Source organism: Oxyura jamaicensis, chromosome 5 (genome assembly GCF_011077185.1).
Source record: "Oxyura jamaicensis isolate SHBP4307 breed ruddy duck chromosome 5, BPBGC_Ojam_1.0, whole genome shotgun sequence".
Lineage (NCBI taxonomy): Eukaryota > Metazoa > Chordata > Aves > Anseriformes > Anatidae > Oxyura > Oxyura jamaicensis.
The window spans coordinates 28,840,154-28,862,687 of record NC_048897.1 but is presented as its reverse complement, the minus strand read 5'-3'; the positions used below and the strand labels follow the sequence as shown (position 1 = coordinate 28,862,687).

The window sequence follows — 22,534 nt, the reverse complement described above, 5'->3', positions numbered from 1 at the left end:
CAGAGCCACAACAGTGCCCGCTGACACACACACCCAGAGCACGTGCTGAGTACAACCTGACCCCACGCGTGGGGCAAGCACTTACCGTTACGTCCCGCCGGTTTAAATCACAAATGCGGGCATAAGCACACCCCTGGAAATGCAGTAGTGATGGCCGCCAGGCCAGGCTGGTAGTAACACAGCAGCCCAACACGCTGGCCTGTCCCCAGCTCTTTGTCTTCCTCCCTAATGCTTCTTCAAAGCCCCCATCCTCAGGCAGAAGCATCAAGGTGTCTTCAGGTGATTCGTCCCATCAAGGTGGGACAGCTGGACTAGATGATCCTGGAGGTCTTTTCCACTCAATGATTCTATGATTCTAAAGGCATGTGCTCCTTGCATCCATCCCCTTTGTCTCTTACCCCAGACACCTCTTGCCTTGGGGAGAAATGGTTCTCATGAGTCCAGCTCCATCTTCAGACAAACAACTTCTCCCACCCGTTACCTTATTGAACCTCACAGCCTTGCAATTTACACCTGGCAATTTCAAAAGAGAGTTGTTCTGTTTCATTTTAAGAAACAGTGCCTCTCCTCTAACAAGGAGGAAAAAAATCAGCTCTCACAACCTTACTACTGAAGCGGGGGATGATTTCACATCTGCTGCGCACTCTGAAATGGCTATTTTCCTGTAGGATGAGGCCGTACAGAGCACACCACGAAGGGTCCAAGACGGAAATATCACCCGCTTCTGGGCAATCGTATTGCTAGTCCCAGGTGATCAGAGCCATTAACTGAGATTTAAAAATTCACAAGTATATTTTCAAAAAGAGAAGCTACCATTACCATCTTTCAGTTGGGTTTCAGGGTTCTGCATACAAAGGGTTCAGGTTTCCAAGCATTTTTTCTGCAACTGCAAGGACTATAACTCCTTCCTGTCTAACAACAACACGAGAGATAACAAGCATTTAAGAACAACAACAAATACACTGCAAGCTGGCAGCGTATCTGCCTCCCTTCAAAGGAGCCTCACACAAACACGGAGTGTGCGAGGGAAGACCAGGTGACATGCTCACCCTCAGGCTGGGACAGCACCTTGCTTCTTTGGGAGGGCTGGCTTGCCGTGCTGCTGCTGCCTTCAGGAAGAAGGCTATTCTTTGCCAAGATGAAGACGTTTTCTGAATGGTTTTTCTTCTTGAGACACACACATACAGGTACACCGGAACAACTGACATATCTGCATGGCATGTGCTTGCCCACAGCGCTGCCGTTCTCCTGGAAAAAGAAGGAATTCTACCAACTCTCACCGTCTTTAGTGCGAGAACATGGAAAAGTCCTAAGCAGAGCTGAACGATACCAAAACACTACTACTCACAGCACTCGTTCACAGCTTTACAGCCAGCGGCTAAAAGCAGGATGAGGAATCCACCGAATCGAGAAGGAAGTGAAGACGCTCTCCCCCTGGCGAGATGTTCCCACGAACCTGCCCCTGGCACCAGCTGAGCCTGCTGTCCTGGCTGCGCTCGCAGCACGGCTCTCCTGAGCAGAGCAAGCGCTCCCAGTGAGCGCGCTTCAGGGGTGGCTTTGCCAAGGGGGCCGCCCGTCATTCTCTGCTGCAATTAGCGAGATGTGTGTAAATAGGAGAAAAATTGGCAGGACCTAAAGTTTCCCCCTTCCCCTCCCCAAGTTGGCATACCCCACAGGCCAGGATTTCTCCACAGGCAGGCAAGGAACAACTTGGCAGGGGTAAGCACAGTCCTCCTCCTAAAAGCATCTTCAAGTGCCAAACAAGTTAGCACAAAAACAGAGATCCCCGTGAGAAACGTGACTGCCCAAATTCGGGAAGAGTGATGTTCAGTGATGTTCTCAGATGTGAAAACAGCCTCACCCGACAGCCCCAGGACGACCAGGGATTTTCCCCTTTACCTCAGGAGGTCTTACCACAGCATAGCTCCAAGCCTCAGAACTGTCAGACTACAGAACGTTAAAAAGTCTTCACAATTAACCGGTCAAGAAACAACAGAAGTCAGCAGACAGCCTCACCTTAAAACGAGCCACTTTACTGGAAACCTGGGAGTAGAAAAGGAGCACAATCCAAGTCTGCTGACATTAATTTAGTTAAAAACAACACCCCGTCGTTGTATCAATGCCGACATATCTGCAGCCACCTACATTTTGTGCTAGCAAAGCCCACAATCTGAGCTTTCTGATGATTCCAAGCTTGAGCAAAAATAATGTCCAAGTTGCTAGGGGAAAAAAAAAATGTATTAAAAAGTGAAACTAATTTTGTATTTCAAATAGAACTTAGTGTTCTACAGGGTAATAAAACCTGCTAGTGTTTAATAGCCAGCAACCAGTGACAAGAAAAGCTTGGCTTGATCAGGGAAGGAAAAGGATGCTGGAAGGTATCGCTGGCATGAGCCAGCACAAGTCTGTGGGCGCAGCCAAAACGCCGGGTATCCCAAGCCCGAGTGGCATCAGCAGGCAACGCCAGAGCAACTCTGGCCAGCCCATGTTCGCATATGAGGTAAAGCAGTTAATTTTTCCTGGTCCCATTCACCGGGGATTGATGTTCTTTGTTTCTTGTTGTAATATCTCACGGCTGCCTTCAGAATTTGGTAATTCACCGTTGTAAACCACACAACATTAACGTGCCCATAGCAAAACCAACAAGGGCTGGGTTAAGTCAGCCAGGGCGAGAAAGTGGTAAATGGTGCTTTAAGGAATATTTTGGATGTAATCAACCGCTGCCAACCTGCCACCCTTGTTTCTTTAGGCAAGCTATTTTTCACTACAATCCTGGCAAATTCGTATCTGTCAGTTTTACTCCACCCTGGAACGTTTCTCAGATCAGCCCCCTGATCGACCAGGAGAAAAGAATGAGGAGCAGCGTACTTCAGGGTGAAAGTAAAGTCGGTGATGGTTCCCTGCTGCGGCTAACCTCCGAGTGACCTGTCCTTAGGGAGAGGGGACAACCCCAGCCACCCTGAAAAACAGTTGCCTTTCTGCAATACCACAGCCAGGCTCCCCGGCTTCCTACTTTACACTAGTGGGCAAACAGTTTTCCCAATAACTTGACTCATTGCTTCGGGAATTCCCTAGAGGATGAGTCACATCACAGGGAAAGCCACCAGTCATTCTACGGGAGCTGAACGGACCACCGCTGCCAATACGAGAAGAGTGAAACAAGTGGGAGAACAGAAGATCAGTGCCAAACTCTGGAAAACTATGCGGTCAACAGCACTCCTTGGCACTCCTTCCCTGCTCCCCTCCCCAAAAAGCATGCCAGCGTGCAGGAGTGCGCGCACCCGGCTGCGGAGAGGCAGCAGCAGGCTCCCGAGCCCCACGGTGGGACACGTTCCTCCGCGTGCAGCTGTAGGCTGGAGGGAGGAAGCGCTGGCTCTGCTCGCATCAAGAAGCGCCTGACAGGAAGGAAGATGCCGAGGAGATAAAGCCATGCGCCGTGGGGAGTGGAGCGGCAGCACGAGGGGCACGGACAGAGCTGCGGGGCCCCTCGCTGCCCCCCTGCTCACTGAGGGTCTCAAACAGCGCTGCTTCTGCTGCCTTACGACCCACCACAGCTTACACTGCAATTTTTCCTTTCCTCCCATCCCAATTATACATTCTTAAGTGCATTTATGCTCCAGTCAAAAATGCCGAGAATGACTGCTGCACGGCAAGGCTGTATCCTAAAGCACTTTTTCATAATACCACTTGCAATCGTTAAACGGGGATGCTAATGATGTGAAACTGTCAGGCTCATCTGTGCTGGAAATTCACTTCAGACAGGTAAGGCTTACCTGGCTACTGCTGACGCTCATCTCGGGGAGCTGCATGTTTGCCCTCAATCATCCCTCATCGCAGGACCTGGGCTGACAGATCAACAGTCCGTTTCTGCTCAAGCAGCAGGTCCTGGTGTTGTTTCTCCAGTCTCTATGTTACATTTGCACTAAAAGGTGGCATCTGTAACGCTCCTTGAGCAGCATGTGCCTCCACCTGGGTTCAGCTCCCTCCTTTTGTCTCACATTCTTTACTTTGGGAGGAAAAGCATGCCCGTGTCTTACGTTCCCAGAAACCAAGCTGAAAGTATGGGGCCATCAAGGTCATCCACCCAAAGGCGTGCGTATTCAGTCCTGTCCTTAAACCACCCAGGATGAGACCTGAACGTTAAGAGCTCTCGATTGTTGCAAACGGCTCCAAGAACTAAGCTCTCACCATTTCTCCGTGCCGTTCACCACTAGGGCAAGGCACTGCGTGCTGTAAGAAGCAGTCCCTTTCTTATCCCTTCTCCCATTACACCTCTACTCCCACGAGCCACCCCGTGCACGCAGCTAACCCACCTCACGACCTTGCTTTCTTGAGTCCCCCCAAAACCACGGAGCTCATTCCTACCCAGAGCAGCAGTATCGCACCTTTTCAAGCAGGATCTCTTCTTTCTCTTGCCCCAACTTGGGATTCCTTAGAGCCTTTGCTGATAATTAATCTAACATTAATGGGTATTTCTGCTTGCAGCATATCCCATTCTTACAACCAAATTTAATCAAACAGATCCTACATCAATATCCATGGCACCCTGTTTAGGAAACCTAACCCTCCTATTGCCACCATTCCCCCTCCTCAGTTTTTTGGACTCCTGCAGGGCATTATTTACGGCAGCAGACACAAAAAACTAGCTTCACAGAAGTAATATCAAAACCCAAGCCCCCTAATCCACTTTTCCAACAGGATCTTGGGAAGTTTAATTATCTCCTAACATCCCAAGGACCGCAGCTTTCCAGAGGAGGGCTTCCCTCAGCAGGAATCCAGGCCACGCACCCGTATCACGAAGCACATCCAGTTGCACCTGAGTTTACCACAGGGCATTAATGAAGCAGAGATCAAATACCCGAGGCGCTTGATCTGGTGCAAGACCCACCTGTGCAGCTCCAGAGGCGTGAGCATGCGCACGGGCAGCCACTTTTCCCAACAAAAGTGTCAGCACAGCAGCGGCTGCCTTCACCGTACATCCCGCACGGCACAACCAGCACATCGTATTTGTTAAAATCCTATAGCAGAGCTGTGATTTGCAGCTCAGAAGTTTCCTTGCCTCGGGCAACGCCCGCCATATCGCTTGGTACACGTGCTGTAAGAGACCTCCCAGCGGGACACCAGAGCGCTGCCGGCGGCTGCCACGCAAAGGCAGCCCGTTCAGCGCTCGTATCCGAACGCTGACCCTCTGCTGCTCCCCGTCTGTCGCCTGCGGACTCAGAAGCCTTTCAGACGTTAAAGGAAAGGCACTTTCGAGGTAGGTGACAGCAGAACGGCTTTATGTCGAGTAACGTGCTCTCCTCACCCTAAACCAGCCCCAGTCACACAGGTGAGAATCTCTCAAAGCCTTCCCTGCTGCACCTAAGCTCACAGGGAACCTCGAAAGCCGGACTGAACTCTCAGATGTGGGCGTTTGTCGCTGCAACTTCAGAAGAAATCCGTGGTTCTGCCCCTCCCTTCTCATGGCTTCCACCTCAGTGCACGAGAACAGCCCTTGGAATAAAACAAAGGATTGAGCTAAGTACTCCCAGAAGAAAAAAATGTTTCCTTATTCCTGCCTGGAGAACACAGCCTTCTAAAGAAAGCTGCCAGCCATGACCCAGCTCATGTAAAGCGTGCTAATTACAGTGAAAATCCGAAGAAAGCAAGAGCGGGAGGGAGGGAGAGCCAGACTCCAGCTCTCTGGCTCACACAAATGACAGCTTGAGCAAACTTTCCCTGCCCGAGTGGCTGCTGCCATAAATAACGCCCTCCAGGAGCCCAAGCCCCGGTCACGGCGTGGGGACGGCAGCAGCCTCCCGCCAGGCAGCGGCACCTCGCTGCCCGGAGCAGCCCCGCTCCTGCACCGCTTTCTGAAAGCCGCCCTTGTCTCCTCACCCCATCCTTCAGATTTGATGCATCTCTCGCCTCTGGCAACCCACTCCCCCATTATGCTGTCATTCTCTTACTCCCTTTCCTTTTTCAGTCTCCGCATTTTCTGTGGCTTCCCTCGATGACACCGCTCTGCAGCTCTCCATCGATTTCTCCAGGGCCTTGTTGCTCTGGAGGATCCCGACAGGAGCCGGGCTCCTCCTTCCAGCTGCCGACAGCTGCTCTCCAGCCCCGAACTCTTGGCCATTCGGAGCCTAAAGGCAGTCACCGAGGAGCGCAGCACGCCTCACGAAGTGAACCCGCTGACTGGTCGCTGCACGCAGCTCCAGCCCTCTCCTGCTTTAGGAAACTAAGTCCCAAATTCAGACCCAGGGGAAATCGAACGGGCGGTTCCCCCATGAGTTGGCTCGCTTTTCCTCCAGCCTTTCTGGTGATGCCGTCCCAGCCACACGTACGCAGCGCTGCTGCAAGAGGCTCAAGTGACAGCGTGGGTCTTCCAGTTGCTGGGACAAGCGGACCAACAGCTTCCCCTTCCTCCTGAAGGCTCATGGCTTTCCTAGCGACACGGGAAGATAAAACTGAAGCTGGGGCTGAATGCAGCCGTGCTGTTCCAGAACCTCAGCCCCGGATGCGTGTGATAGCCGGCAGTAAGCCTATTTTCATTTTGGTACATAAGCAAGGGTGAACAGAGCCCAGGTTTCTCTGATCTTGCCTCATAGTCAAGCCACACCGAAGTCATATTTAAGATAGAAATACGTAACCCCAATACTGAGCTAAAAGCCCTTTAGCTAAAAGCCTGCACCCTGCCGGCAGTCACCCAGCACGGTGCCAGGGCCGGACCCCCACTGCCCCCCCACGTGAGCGGAGGAAGCGCTTCCTAGCTTCTTGTTTGGGTAGGCAGCTTGGTTTTAGAAGATCGCCCATTCAAGTTGGTTCAGCCTCTACTTTTCCAACTGTAGGTCCTGTGAGCCCTCTTACTGTACCATACATGTATTTAAACTTTTTTTTTCCCTGTTCTGTCGCAGAGCTTATGTAGACTTCTGCCACTTTTATCTGCAGGTTACAAAAAAATAGCCTCTATTTATAATACCCTCTTGTTTCTAATACACCGGAAGAAGCCAAATGATTTGGAAACAGCAGAACATGACCGCTTCATTGGACAATTAATTCTGTTCATCACCACAGACCCTGGAGTTGGAACAGCTAATTCCCATCCCATCCCCTGCTCTCCAAATCTGAAGCTCCACGTTGCAGGCAGCACAGCCACGTGCTCCTGTCTTCGGCCAGGGTGCCTCCCCCTGCTCCTGACATGCCCAAGTTTCCATGCTTGTTTGCTAAACTGTCACTGCTTTGGTTTTGGCTGTCTGTACCTCTCTGTCCCTGCACAGCCCTCCCACACATGCCAGAGTTGCTTCCCACCTGCCTTTCCTCTCGGCTCCCAGGGGAGCACCATGCCACAGGCGGCCCTGGCTCTGCCTCCAGAGAGGCTACGCAGCGGGCCTTGCTGCGCGCTCCTCCACACTGATGTTTGCACGCTGTAGCTCGGAGCTAATTGCATAGGATCGCAATGTAATCAAAGCATTTCTAGCCAGTCCCAGGGCTGCCCTGACATTTTCACGAAGGCAGGTATTTTCCCCCTGTTGCCACCATCCTCCTTGTTTTCATTTACTCCTCGCTTTCTCTCGTTAGCAGCTGCTGGAGAAGTCGCCAAGCACACGTTGGCAGGAGCCAGACGAGCGTGTCAGCATTGCTATCCCCTTGGCCATCCTGGAACCAGGTTAGCAAAGATGTACAAAAGGGAGGTGAGGAGGAGAGCTGCAGCAGTAGAATACCCCGACAGAACATTCCTTGGCTTCATGCAGTTGTACAGACGTGAACTGCACGACACGGATTATAACTGTCTGCTTTGGTGGCTAACAAGTGGCTGCACTAGAAGAAAATCGGGAATAATCCTTCCCCATGCTAATGGAGCACAGGAAATGCAGACCAGCCACGCACAGGAGTCCCCTAACGCTGGTGTTGCAGGCTTAGGACTACTGTAGGAGGCACGAAAAAAGCAGGGCACTATTCGGAACATAAATCAAAAGCAAGGTTACTCAAATACAGATAAGCACAAAAATAAAATGAAAGGGATCAGAGATCACAAAAGAGGCGCCGGGAAAGGAGCAAGGTATCTTCTCCCTGCCAAAAGACAAGTTAGACAGAATTCAGTTACAAGCTTCATCTAAATGTCATCAGCTTGGGGCCTGTGAACTGCCAAAGAGATGGAAACAAGACCGGCCATCTTATCTGTGAGCAAACAACACGGAGAGATCCGCCAGACTGAACAGCTCAGCCGCGCCACTCACCTGGCAAGCAGCTGCAGATCCTCCTGAAACAACTCACCTGTGCCCCACGTTGGCTCAGCTGTGCTACTCTTGTTGAAGAGAGCGATCCCACATAAGGTGCTCCTCCTAAAACTGTTACCGAAGCCCACAGCTGTCAGAATTAAACAAGAAAAAAAAAATTGTCTTCCCTGAAGAAAATCAGAGCTCTCCACAGCCTTGTTACCAACTGCCAGGTACAAAGAGCCGTGAGGATGAAAGCGCTGGGAGCTGGCTGCTCTGCGCCCTGGAGGAAAGCCAGGTGGTCCCAGCTCAAGTTATCCACGTGGAAATAACACATTCTGGAAACTTGAAGCAACGGGAACTGCACAGCTTTGGCAAAACAAAGGAAAGCAGTATCGCTCTTCCATCGATGAGAAAGATAAAGAACAGCAGCTGACCCCAAAGCTCACCTGGAGAACTTCCCAACAGAGGGAAGTTCTGAGCTCACGCTCAGAAAACAGGAGGCTCCACCAGCTCCCTGGAAAGGAAGTGTTTTGAAGTTGGCTTCTTACCTTTCCTCTAGTCTGGCAGACGAGATTTTCAAAAGCTAAATGAGTCTTCACACTTGAATTTATAATCCAAACAGGATTATAAGAAAAAAAGCTGTTTATTCAGATGTATTCCAGGACAAGCGATTGGCTCTGAGCCAACACACAGAAAGACAGATTTAGACCATTAGAAGAAAAAGTACTTCTTCCTCTCATGCTGTAGGCAATATATCATTATCCCTGTAATTAAATTTAGTGCCTTTGTGGCAATGCCTTCTGCAGAATTTATCTAAGTGTGGACCTTTTTTTTCCCCTTTCCTTTAATTACAGCACAATTAACCATGAAGCGTCCGGTCATTTAAAGCTTTCCAATTGGGCTTCAGAAGTAAATTCCTGAAGCAGGCTTTGATGGGAGTGCTGGAATAATCTCAGAACAGATCATGAGCACAAGACCTGGGGTTTGGCTACTAATTCACCTTTTGTTGTTGCAAGTGAATTTTCAAAGCTTGCAAAATATCTTAATTTCATCTTTTGCAGTTAGAGCACCCGATTCAAATCCTCATCCTTGATTAGAGCTCAAAGGCCTCAGAACAGTATTAAATTGCAATTAACCCAGCTGATGAAGGCATAATCAAGCACCTAAGTATCAGGCATAAGCCCAGCCCAGGCCTGAGCTCTCCTGCATCATAACCCCATGCTATTTTTTTCCCCTCCATTTTTTCACTATCACTTAAATTCTGGACACAGGCGCAAAGATTCAAGCTGAGATTTCCTACAGCTCTTTTCTGGGCAACGTGGGAAAATGTTTCCAGCCTTTCTGAAGAGTCCTTACAGGAACTCCGCCTGCACTCTTGCAGAAATGTTTTGTCTGACTTACACTGCACGGACCTCTCAGACCACAGAGCCCAGCCCACAGGACTAGCAAAGAAGGTTTGAATCAATCAGAGATCTTCTGCACATACAAGACACAAGGACAAAAGCTACAGAAGAGCAGTGTTTTGTCAGATGGCTCCACTTCTTTTCCCAAAACAGGACTGTAATCACAATCTCTGAGAAGGGGATCTCCTGAGTACTCATTAACAGATCACACGATGACTGCACTGAGATGCCAGGTAGCTTCCTGCAGACCTTTGCAGCATTCCTGAAGACAGCCTTTCCCACAGGCAGCGTGCTTTCTCCAAAGATCTCTGCCTCTAACACCTGACAGTGTTAGACCTGACACAACCTGACAGTCATGGGGACCTCAGGAACCCATGCTGGGTCAAGCACTCACTTCTCTCCAGCTGCTGAGCTGCAGGTAGCTATCAGTCCGCTTGGCTTTCTGCATTCCTTTCCTTCCTTGAAACCCGTAGCTTCAGGGGATGTGTCAGGAGTTGCTTTACAGAAAGGTGACTTATGAAAATATTGAAGTATTTTCACTGTGTGGGGAATTCATCATCAGAATCAGTGATTAGGCTACGGCTGGAAGCGAGAGGATTAAGAACTCTTATTTATCCATCTTAGTGTCACTATTCATATGAACACCTGACCATTTTGTACATCTTAGGATGCACAACATCCCATACATCATGTGGCAGAAAGCTGCACAGCTAACTTAAGATTTTATTTGCATGGCAAAGGAAAGAGCAGAGCAAACAGTTCCAGAAAGTATAGTCTGCTACAGCACGCAGCTTTGAGGACTGACTTTCCCAACACATGGTGAATTTGAGCATTGTTTTGGGGGAAAAGAATGAATATCCATAGACTTCTTCCTTCCTTGGCACTCCTCAGTCACAGATCAGAGTGTCCAGCCAAAGAGCTGGACACCCTGCACTCCGCAGTGTGCTGCACACAGCATCCTCCTTCAGCTGAGAGAGTCATACCAATAGGCCAACGATCACTCTGGAGCAAGGAGACAAGAATGCTGGCAGAACGACACTATAAATAATTCACTGTCACTTCAATGATCTCTTCTGGCACTACTGAAACTTTAAAGGTGCTCCAGTTGCCAGACTGAAGTTAATCTGGAAAAGGAAAAAAGTATACAAAGGACATAAGAATGACCCCACTGCCTTTCCTCAAGTACTCTTCAAACTGAAGCATCAGCAGCTGCACTTCTTCCTCCCTCTCTCCTTCCTCTCCCCAGCTCCTCTGCTTTACCCTAATTAGCCAGGGAGCAGACAAACACAGGAAAATGGAAAACTTATGCGTTTCCAGCACTGGGAAGCTGTATATGGGAGAAGCAGGGGAGGTGCAGTGAGACAATCTGGTCTCCAAGATGTGGTAGGTTACAGGATAACGTATGTGTAACCTACCTATACGTGCGGGCCTACGGGGACTTGCACGCTCAGCCTCACTTCTGGCTGGATCTGGGACAGCGCTGAAGCCTTGCCACCGCTCAGCTACCAGATTTGGCACCCCTAGCCAAACACGCAGGAACAGCTCGCTCTCTGACCCCGTCAGCTGGAAGGAGTTAGGGAACAGTAATGTCATCAGGATGGGAGTCAAAGGATCCAGAAATAAATCATCGAATCAGAGACAGGAAGGAAAGAAGATAAAGGCACCAACGAGTACCACAACAGCCTGCCCCCTTAATGCCCCTCCCGCGGCTGCCAGCAGCAGACATCACGTTCTGCTCCCCGCTGCCAGCCAGGCCCACAGCGACCTTTTGCCACCCGCCCCCGGAGGAGATGAGAGCCACACACCAGCACACTACAGCCGATTCTCCTTCAAGTGCCTGCTTCTTCAGCACGTCCTAACTGTAGGGCAATCTGAGATGAGATTTCGTGCTGGCTTTTGCAGTGAAGAACAGGAGCTCGTAAGAGAAAGAGTTGAGGGTGGGTTTTTCTCCCTCCACGAGGAAGGTGAAATCATGCTCTTTAAATAGTTCCAAGTCCTCAGCGAGCGCCCTCAGTATAAACGCTGCAGAGAAGGCAGAGCTGTCCTTTAACTCAACCACTTGAAAAACGTTCTGCACATGTAACTGATCTTAATTCAAATTGCATTTTACTATGCTGGCAAGGCACAAAGTATAGGGACTATGAAGAAACAGCACGGCTTCCCACTCACCGCAGCGGAGCAAAGTTTGCAATTACACCGCAGGCACTGCATTCCACGCCAGCCACCGCCCCGAGCGAATCCCGCAGCCAAGGGCAGAAGGCTGGTCGGCTCCCCCCTGAGCAGAACAAAGCCCTGCCCCGGGGCCACGGTCCCCAGGCACTCAAACGTGACCCAGCCAGGGAGCGGAGCTGCTGCGGCCGGGCCACTCGGCTCCAGAGGTGAGCCACGCTCACGGTTTGCTCGGCGGCCAAATCACATTGACTTCACTACAGGTCAAAGAACCAGGATGTGCAGCTAAAAGTTATCAGTGGGTGAAGAAGAGCGTTAAAGTGAACTGTTTATAAGAGGTAAGTGCAAAGCAATGGGGTTTACCCATGCGAGAAGGTCCATTCCCGAACGCCTGCTGTCCCCGAGCTGCCGTCACAGACTGCTAAAGCCCCCAGATTTCCTCCTTAAGCAAGCCACCACCGCCGGCGAGCAGGTGCGCACCCAGCTGAGGGCCAGCAAGGCACCACCCTAGGCAGGCGCCTGCCTTCCACTGAATTTTGTTGGAAAACAGCACTACAAAACTAAGCCTCTTTGGTTTTTGGTTTTTTTTGGTTTTTTTTTTGGCATTTCCTTCTCAATCCTCAGAAAGAGCAGCCTAACTTTGGAATCGCAGCTCCTTTTTGGTCACCAAGTGCAGGTTTCCCTGATCCCGCGTGGGTTTGTCACCAGCCTTTGCGCGCAGGGAGCTCAACTGATCTCCCAGAAGAGAGGAGTGCTGGGCGGACTGGGCAAAGTCCCGCAGTTAACAGAAACTGCAGGGGAAACAGCAGCTGTCTGCCCTGAACACCAGCCCTACTTTAAACAGGGAGGTAAAAGTGGATTCAGAAATATTGCCTCCGGCCCATCCGCTCCGATGGTTGCTAACCCCGCTCCCCGGGCACAGCTGCTCTGCAGAGGCCCCCGGTCTTTTTGCTGCCCCCCGCGCACAAAAGAGCCACTGAACTGCCGACTTGGTCAAACAGCAGCAGGGCGGGCTCGTGCATCTGGCCGCCCGCCTTGTAATTAACTCTGTGGCAGCGGAGCAGCGAGGCAGCCTTGAGGCACAAAATCCCATCTCCTCTGCAGGGGAGAAAAACTGTAGTCAGGAGCTAATCGGGGAGAGAATGAAGCATCTTAGTTTCCCACTCTAATCAAGGTAGAAATCTTTTTCCCACCTTTCTTGACAAATCCCCTTATAGTTGAGAATCCGAGCCCTTGCAACTCCTAGCTGTTCCCATAGGAACCCAACAGGCACAACTGCTTCCAACCTCATCGTTCTCCAACAGCAGAAATATCTAATGAAGTCTCGGTAGCCTTGCTCCTCTGCAGCAGGAATGTTACGCATATTTGAAGAACAGACCGAGATCACACTCCTCATCTCTTCTACTCCTGCTCCCTACAGAAAGGGTCACTGACCCTGGGATAAGCATATCTTCCTCCATACTCCCCTCTGCTCATTGGCATCTGCCACTTTTTCTCTCAAAGAAATCTGGAGTTGGAACAAAAACTCCATTATGAAACGCCGGCTCCAGGAAAACTCCTGCAGAAAGGCAGCAGTCAGGTGCAAGGCACTTGAGCAAACACCACCGTAATCAGCTAGAGTACCAGGAAGCTGACAGACACATTTCGGGGAAGCAGAACCTGCTGATTCTCCAGGCTCGGACAAGCAGGATCCAGGATCTTCCCCTCTGGCACCGCACCTTAGCGAGAGGCTCGTGTGTCCAGGCGCAGCAGACTGAGCTGCAGCTCCTACTGCCGACACAAAAGCCGTAAGCGCGGACATCCCGGCACGACAAAGGGAGCCCCGGAACAGAACAGGAAAAGAAAAGGGGTTCACTCTCATTCTCCACCCAGAAGATTTCATATTAAAGATTTCAGGAAGTAAATCAAACACATCACTTGAACGAAGCCTGTTGGAAGGACTGAAAGTTCAACTTACCCTTTTCTTCGGGAGCGTTCAGCCCTTGTGGTTTAGGCCAGAGGCCGAAGAGCTGTATTTTCTCATGCTAGTCAAAGGGAGTGTTTTGGCATAACACCAGGTAACTTACAGCCGAATGGTTTGCAAAGCAAATCTATGTTAACATTGAGATTTTCATGTCGTAAAGCAGGTAATTTAAAGTGAAAAGGTTCCTGATTGCTTTAGCCACACCCTTTTCTGCATTTGCACTCAAAAGGATTTAATTTCACGGCCACAATATATAAGGTGCAGTGACACGAAATGCAACTGACCTGCAGCCACGGCAACAGGAACAAGTACAAGTCCTTCCCTTTCTGCCCAACTCTGCTGTTTTCCCAAAGAACATGCCTCCTTGTCCAGTAACAAAAACTAAAAAGCCCTTATTCCTTATGAAGGGATTAAAGTGGGAAGCAAGACCAGAGCTTTCATCTTTGGCTGTCTTCTGTTCAATTAAAAACTGATCCATTACGCTGCTTTCAAGTCTCTTTTTGTTTATTACAAATTAAGAGTTCACTAGAGAAGAAATATGAGCTGAGCGACTGAAAAAGCAGAAGTTTTCATAGGATAAACACAACAGCAGCTCAGGACATAAAGGCCTGTCCTTCGCACATCATTAGTGTTTTAAAGAGTGATTAGCTCAGAGGACAGGCCAGGATATTCAGTGTTGCAGAGACTTCCATGTTCCCTTTGACAGCTCCATCCTCCCCACACACTAACCAAGCAACTCACCTCACTCAGAGAGCTGGAAGAAGCATCCCGTACATGTCCTGCAACTTGCTTTACAATAACGTGCATATTCTGAGAATACAGTGAATTTCCTTCTACCTCCTTGACACAAGAAATACTTTTGAGAGCTCAGAGTCATTAAAAGCAGCCTCAGAACAAATCTGCTGTTTCACCTCCCTGGTTGCTACAGCATCGTCTCAAAATACAGAGCAATGCTAAGTTCTTATCAGGCTTTCAGTTAACACTATGCCAAAAGTTCAAGTCCCGCAAAAACTCATTTCCTCATCGTGTCCTTGGTGCTGAACACTTTGTTCACCAAATCATTTCTCTGATGATGGCTATTGTCTCGAAGCATCCGTTTAACCTCACCCCACCACCACCTGCAGACCCAAGCGCACACAGCAGGGCAGGCAAATGTTTCTCTGCTCTTTGCTGCTCCCGGTAAAAGGGAGATCACTATTTCTGTGGCCGCATCATCCCCCAGGAGCTGGTCAGAGTAGCTCATCACAAAACGTGCTGCACGTCCCAAAGAACACGGACACAACCATCGTACCTTCGAGCTCCCAGCAGACGACTCTCAAGCCGTTCCAAGGAACAAAAAAACGAGGAGCCAGGAGGATCAAGGACACAAAAATGTAGCTTTCTCACACTGAAGAGCACAGTTTGCATTATTTGTTTCCTCCGTGCAAGTCTAGCGACTCAGCAGCACGTGGGCCTGCACTACACAAATACACGTCCCGCAAACTTGCACGCTCAGTTACAGGAACAGGCGTCTTCTCCCCAGACAGCCGGTACCCACCTCACGGTGGATTTTCAGGCTCCCTACCCACCCCTCCCTGAACAAGCTTATGCACATCACCCTTCGCTGGCACAAATTAAACATACTTGCGACTTCCTGTGCTTGCATGCAAACTCATACGCTGCATACTCCAAATTCACCAACCCTGTAAATATTACCAGCAGGCTCCCATGAGGCACTTGAGATGCATGCACCACACTTACTCAGCCGCCCGTTCACAGAGGAACGAGCATTTTCTGCAGCGTCCCACATGGCTCCCACCTCCAAAACCGCCTGTACTAATTCCTCCACCTTCATCTGAGAGAAAGTCAGACCAAGGCCTCGGGGAATTGATAGATTCTCTTCCCCACCAGCAGCGAGCTGCGGTCCTATAAAAAGCAAGGTAAACAATTAACTAGCTAGCTACATGCAGCCCACAAAGATCTTTATCTCAGACTCTTCTAAGCCTGTAGAAGGCATCCAGGACAACACGGCATTTGTGGATGTCCCAGTTTCCCGTGGAGTTAAAATTGATCATGGCCCCTGAGGCATTCAAAAGGGTTTGCTCTTAGAGATCTGGAAAAACATGTGCTACTTTTTCTTCTGTCCACAAAAATCATCAGGGATAAAAGACCGGTTTCCAAAAGCAAAGCACTGAACCCGGAATAAGCATGACATTTGGAGAGGAAAGGGCTTCTGGTGGAAGAATACCATGGTTTCCTGCAGAGAGAAATGTTAACACCACAATTATGCAAGGGCATTTTGCCCTGCACTCCAATAATGTCACTGAAGTTCGAGGAAAGCTCTGCTCTTTCCGGTTTTAGAACACGCACGTAACGTCTCAGGAAAAGCACCTCTCCCTCCCGCTGCACTTCATTATTCGTGTGCCAAGTAGTTCTAGCCCCGTATTAACCTTGGAAGGAAGACCTGAAAGAAAGAGCAGCCTCTTTCTCTGCTGGAAAATAAGTGAAAATGACAAAGGTGAGGGGATGAGCAATGCCGCAGCATGCAAATAGAGAATCTCTCATTAAAGAAATCTGTCATTGCTCTGTCTGTTCTACGCAGGGAAGAAGAAGAACATCCACTACAACAGGAACGTAACCTAAGTCACAAAGTGCTGCTGCTTCATCTTCTTTTAAGGAAGAAACTTACCCACCACTCAACAGAGCAAACAGGAACTTTTCCCTTTCCTCTGATGGAGGATCACGGGCACAGGTTACCCCCAAGTAGAGGCTGAGGTTGGTATCTGAACGCCCTCCTGTAGGGGAGCTGCTGTCACCAGCTGACACTGCGATACCACGGAGATGGTGACAAACAACTGAAGCAGGCAGAGCACAGCAACAAGAAGGGAGCCGTGGTTTACAAGGTTAAATCTGGCTGAGAGGTAACGCAGTCACACAGGACCTTCCAAATGGAAGGACAGATCGTCTCGGTGGGGATATTCTGGAACACACGAGACAGGCCGCTGGGCTAGAAAAACTCCTCTGTTTCCAGAGGGTCAGAGGCAGATGCTCGAGGACTGGCGGGCACGCTTTTAAAAGAAAGCTTTTGTGAGTTCAGCAGCAGACGAGCAGCGCGGTCCGCTTCCTGCTGCCGAGCCACTTGGCAATGGAGAGCCTCACGGAGTTCATTTACTACTTCTCACATCTGGATCGCCGGAATCTGACCTGCATTTCAACAAAGAAAGAATATGAATTTTGGCCATTCAGAGGCACGCCAAGCATAAAGGGAAGTTATAAGATGGTACTAGGTTGAATTTTGAGGAAGAATGCGCTTTCAACAGGTCCTGATATACTCTACTAATAGAGTATGCAAGACAACAGAAGACAGGATTTGCCTTATTCAGGATAACCGCAGGCTGACTGAGATGCAGCAAACTCCCCAAAACACATCTGACTTGCTCTTCTATTACGGGAGGTGAAATAGTTCATCTCCCACACCAGAAAAGAGCACAGTTCTGCAAGATCATTGAGCAGATCACCTGGGGAAAAGGCAAGCCTACAGACTTTGTAGCTGGCATCTATGTTCCAAAAATGCACCAAGGCTGTACCTATAGCTGTAAACACCAGCAAGCACATTACCCAAATTGTGCCAAATCGTTTTTATTCTTCTTCCTAAAAGATGCAGAGTTCTGTAAATTCCAACTACATACATAAATGTGACAGGAAACCTTTCAGGGGAGAAATGCACTTACGAGTTTTTATCCATACCAGCCTGCCCAATTCTATTGTACTTACTGCAATGACACAGTAACAAGATCCTGAATTTCCCCATTTCTTCCTATTATCCAGTTCAATTTTATTTAAGCTGGCCTAAGGGATTCACCATTTCATTTGCACATCTGTTGTTCCTCAGAAAAGACTGACTCAGTCTAGAAGCCTGCCTGGATCTGAACTCAGGATCTCTCAGGTCTGTGCCGACGATCACACCTCTAGGCCAACAAACCCACACCAGACATTACACAAGACAGACACGGCAAAAGCTTAGAGCACCTACGCACTTAAGGTAGTCCTTGCACATTTCTTGACTAATGACTGCTAATATCTACAGGCACTGGTTAAAACTATCTCACCGCAGCTCCACAAGAGGAAGAGGATCTCGTACAAACCACCGAGCATCAGCGAGTCTCTCTTCCAGCACGGAGCATAGTTACAAGCTCCTCAATAACATGACAGACTCACTGCTTGGATGCTCCAGCAAACCTCACACGTCACCAGGCTGCATCACGTAAGGAGCCCAGCAGCAAAGGTGGGCAAGCAGGCTCCCACAAAGGATCACCAGCGCTCGCCCACAGGAGCCAGGGCCAGGGCCTGGCACAGGAGCCCTGAGCACGTCTGGCAGCTGTCTCGGGGCCCCTTGGGGCACAAGGATGCTCCCACTCCGAGGAAGACTCCGAAGATGGAAGCACGCGCAGCAGCACAATCCTACCTCTTTTTTATGCACCTCGTTTGTGCATAAGGTTAGGGAAATGAGAGCAGCTTAAACAACTCCATAGGAGACAATGCACCTTACTGTTAGCTTGCTAGAGAAGTTACCACTGCACCAGGTTCCTTCCTCTGTCGCTGCCTGCTGAACAGCACCTTTGCCTGATGAAATGGTACGTGAAGACCACAAGGAAAATTACAAGTTTTAAGGCTTTAGATTGTATCTCGCTCCATCCTGTTTGCAGGGAGAAATTCTTATTGAGGTCATGGATCTCACTGAGGAATCTACCTGGAGTTTTAATTCCACGCACGGGGAATGCGCAAGAACCAAAAGAGGGCTGGCTATCGAGTTAACTTGACTGGAACTAAAAGTCATGAATTCTCACGCAATTCCCCCAGACATTTAGAGGCAACCTGAGGGATGCCAAGAGGAGGGGCAGAAACTGCAGTGCAGGAGAAGGGAGAATTTCCAGGAGGCTGCCAGAGCCCCACCGTCTGCAGGAACATGCGTCCAGTTAAAGGAGCATTCGTGCAGAAGCAGACTGTACACTTGGGGGGCTAAGAGCCCACAACAAAACTCCCTGTTCCACAGGCAGTCTCTGCTTGCCACGCACATTTTTTACTCTTGCTGCAAGGAAGAGTAAAATAATCAGCAAGCTTTTTTATTTCTTCTTTTAATTGGTCATCTTTTCAAGGAAATCCAGTCAATGAGGTAAGGAACTTTCAACCTTTCGCTGGATGGGGCAGAAGAAAGGAGGAGGATGGAAAAGAACAGAACAGAAGAAATACATGACTGAAAGGAGAGGGCACATTTCTTCCTCGGGCTCAGAAGGAATTTAATTCAAAATCACCAAGGTGCAGCAGCGTTACGCTCTGCGTTTGAAACCAAATTGTGTATGCATTTTGTATTAGGATATCCCACTTTACTGGGCGTTGCTTCTCAAACATAAAAAGTCAGTTCTCACGTTCACTGTTACCACTCCTTAAAGCTTGCACTAGTGCTTCGAACAGTTAACTGACTTCTTAAGCAGATCACTTAAGGGTACGTTCCTGTATGTGCTCAGTTCTACAACGCGCTTAAGATCCAGATGCCAGGCACCATATGACAAACTCACGCACCCAAACAAGCAAGCAGGGTAAGAAGCGCGCTGAGCATCTTGTACTACAGAATTACACATAGAGCAATTGCACTCGGAGGAGACGCAATACATACGGTATTACTGGAGAGCAGGCTGAGATCTAGCGAACGGGATCCTAGTTTTTACTTTTTCCAGCGTATACTTTTCTCTATTGCTTATTAAAACCAGAAAAAAATAGTTTTAATTTCTTCCTTCTTAGAAGTTCAAAGCTAGAAAGATTGTGCAGCAGGCTTTTTTTTTAAAAAAAAAAAATATATATATATATATATAGTTCCACTCTTCTAAGCATCTCCACCGCTGTCTCTTTAAATGTAACTTCCTCAAACTGCAACGCTGAATGCAGCTCAGGATGTACTTATTCATCTGCTGGATCATTGTCAGCACCAGGCTCTCAGCTTTAACCATGTATTATTAACTGCTACCTAGGTGGCAAGCTGAAAAGCCAAGTGTGGCGTTTCCTCAGAGGAAAAGCAGGGTACAGGCAGACTGCCCAACATAAAAACTACGTGTTCCAGAGGAGATATAGGACTTCGCTACTCACGGAAAGAAGTCTCAAACAACTTTCCCCTGCCAGCAGGCTGAACAGAACCCCTGCTGTTTTAATGCAAGGAAGATCATGAAATTGTAGGCAGGGCTGTAAATGACTCAAAGCGCCACATTACCTAGCTGAAGCTGCGCGGGGTACCAAGCATCACGGGGCTCATGCCCAAATGTTAGCGCTCGTATGTTTCCTACATGCCCCCAGCTTGCTGGTCCTTCCCTGGAAGGCACCCACAAAAGCAAAAAGATGTAGATTTGCAGTGCTTTAGGAGGGTGTTTCATAAGTCACAAAGGCTTGGAAGAAGTGCACGAATCCCGCTTGCGAATTCATACAATTTTATTGCAACTCAGAAACCAAAGTGACCTAGTTTTCATGATCTATCTCAAAATTAATTCACTGCTGGAATGAGGCTGCATATGAAACACCTCTCCGCCCGGTTTTGCTCTTGGCACTCTAAAAAGCCATGGAACATCTGCATCTTCAGCACCCTAGGATTAAAGCTTGCATCCCAAAGAGACAACATGAACTTCCCCTGGATTACACGACAATCCACAGCTGGCACGCTCGGATCCCGCAGGGAACGCCAAACTTTTGCAGAGGGAAGCAAAGACAGGCGGGGCTGAAAAAACATGCAAATAAAGTGGGTCTGTCAAAGGGTAGCTAGACAGCTTGGAAGTCTTCCTCGCCAGCCTCTGGTTAGATGCACACAGTGCTCAAGGGATGCATAAAAAATCTTCTCTGCCTTCGAACAAACTGAGGTAGACATGGGACAAGGAACACAGCATCTCTGTTTCCACACGAAATCCAAAAACACATCTGTGCACTCATGTATGCTCCAATTTTTCTGTTGTAATAATTATTTGCCCACAGGAATTTTGAGTTTCATAAAATTAAAGCTGCCACACTTTGGTAGACTGCACTGAGAGACAAGTCTCCTCAACTCTTTTAAACAGTTTCTTATCTACATTCGTTCATTTTTTTATCAGGCAGACCAATGGGTATTTTCATTTACCCTATTTCTCCTCTAGTTTTTACCACAACTTTGTCATCGGAGGGACTATTTTTGACCCTTCCACTTCTCTTCTGTGACCAGTAGGTTTCTCAGTTTTAACCATTCGGATCACGTTGTTGCGCAACCGCTCCTTCCTAGGAGTTGAGAAGAGGAACTGGTAGACACAGCAGAGTGAAGTTTGCCTTTTTCATTGCCCATTTCTGGCAATGACTGAGCCACCAGGAAGTTACAGAAATCTCAGTTTCTGATAATTCTGATTTCATTTTGCAGACAGCGATCAAAGGGATCCAGCCCGATGCCTCACGTTCAAACAGAATTCTGATCAAATCTCCTTTTACAGGCCAGCGCCATCGAGGTTGGCATAGCAGTATGTATGTGGCTCAAAAGGTCAGGCCAGAACTTCACTCCCTTCGTAATATGCTGCAGAGTAAAAGTTTTTGTAAAACAGCAGACACAGTAGGTCCCAAGTGATTTTATTTAACCACCGATTAAAAGGTTTTCTCTTTTCCCAAGAGTTTTGGTTACAGAGGTACTGGACTACATGCCTTACCTACAGCACAGCAGGTGCTGTTCGTGTTTCTCTAAGGATCTCGCCCGGTAGCCATCACGGGGCTGCACAGACACGCATTCACTAGGCTGAGCAGTAACACAATCAGCAGCCTGAAGAACCCAATGCAACTTTTATGCCACAGAAAGCTAACACCTAGCACAACGATAACTGGGTGCCTTCATCCAGAACACGTATCCTATTCTGAAAACATTCTAGCAGTGCCTAACAGATATCCCTTCCTCCCCAGTCACAAGCAGACCTCCTTAACGGCGCAGACACTTCCCCACTAGACACACACATTTCACTGAAGCAAATGTCATAAAACCCAGAGATTAAAGAATCCGTCTTTACAGAAGCCACTTCCTACAATTTCATTATCTCCCAACCACGACAATTTTAAACACACTCAGCCTGACCGCAAGAGCTCAGATGCTTCTGCCTGCTCAGCCAGAGAACGACAGTCAGCGGGATGTGGCAACTCCTCACCAGGTAACACGAGGCTTTATCCTCGCCGGCGGGTAATCTCCTTCCCACCTTGGCAGAGGTTATACTTTCCTCCAGACCCATTTTCTTTTAACGAGCCGGCTAAGCCATCCAACAAAGATTTGCGGCTTTCAATGCGCAACACTCACAAGCGCTCCAGCGTCCCAGGAGCTGGATATACTTACTACCTTTGGCAACCCCTGTGCTATTTCCCCGCTCGGAGCCGGCTGCAAGGGGCACGCTGCCTACACCGGGACCTGCAGACTGCAGCCACCGGTTCTATATTCATTCCAAGCGGCGACAGAGCCTGTCCCAGAGGCACAGGTCGGTACCAGCTCGCAGAACGCGCCCAGCGTGCGCGGTGGCCGAGCAGCCTGGCACCCCCCCGGCTCCGCGATCCCAACGGGACGCATCCTACCCTTCGCTCCGCGGAGCACGCGTGTCTCTGACCGCAGCCGTGGATCCCTCCGGTCAGGGCTCGCCCCCCGCCGCGGCGGCCGCATGTCGCAGGAGCGCTGCCAGAGCCGGGAAACTTTTCCACGCGCCGGGCCCTGCGGAGAAGCGGTAGCGGCTGACAGCGGGCACGAACCCGCGCGCCACGCCCGCCGCCGAGCCACCGGCGGTGCCCCCCCC

At 49.4% G+C, this 22,534-nt stretch overlaps 1 protein-coding gene across 4 annotated transcripts in view; it reads right to left on the bottom strand.

Moving 5' to 3' along the window:
• DAGLA (diacylglycerol lipase alpha) overlaps positions 1 to 22,493 on the bottom strand; it is a 65,703-nt gene extending 43,210 nt beyond the window's left edge. The window contains exon 1 of one of the 4 annotated variants that reach the window (XM_035326610.1): positions 22,352 to 22,493. The gene's annotated coding sequence lies outside the window, so the exon portion shown is untranslated. Of the gene's footprint in view, positions 1 to 4,888; positions 6,045 to 11,773; positions 11,794 to 15,476; positions 15,693 to 22,351 lie in introns of those variants that run through there. The other 3 variants (XM_035326612.1, XM_035326616.1, XM_035326613.1) reach the window with 3 other exon arrangements.
• Positions 22,494 to 22,534: the final 41 nt, after the last annotated feature.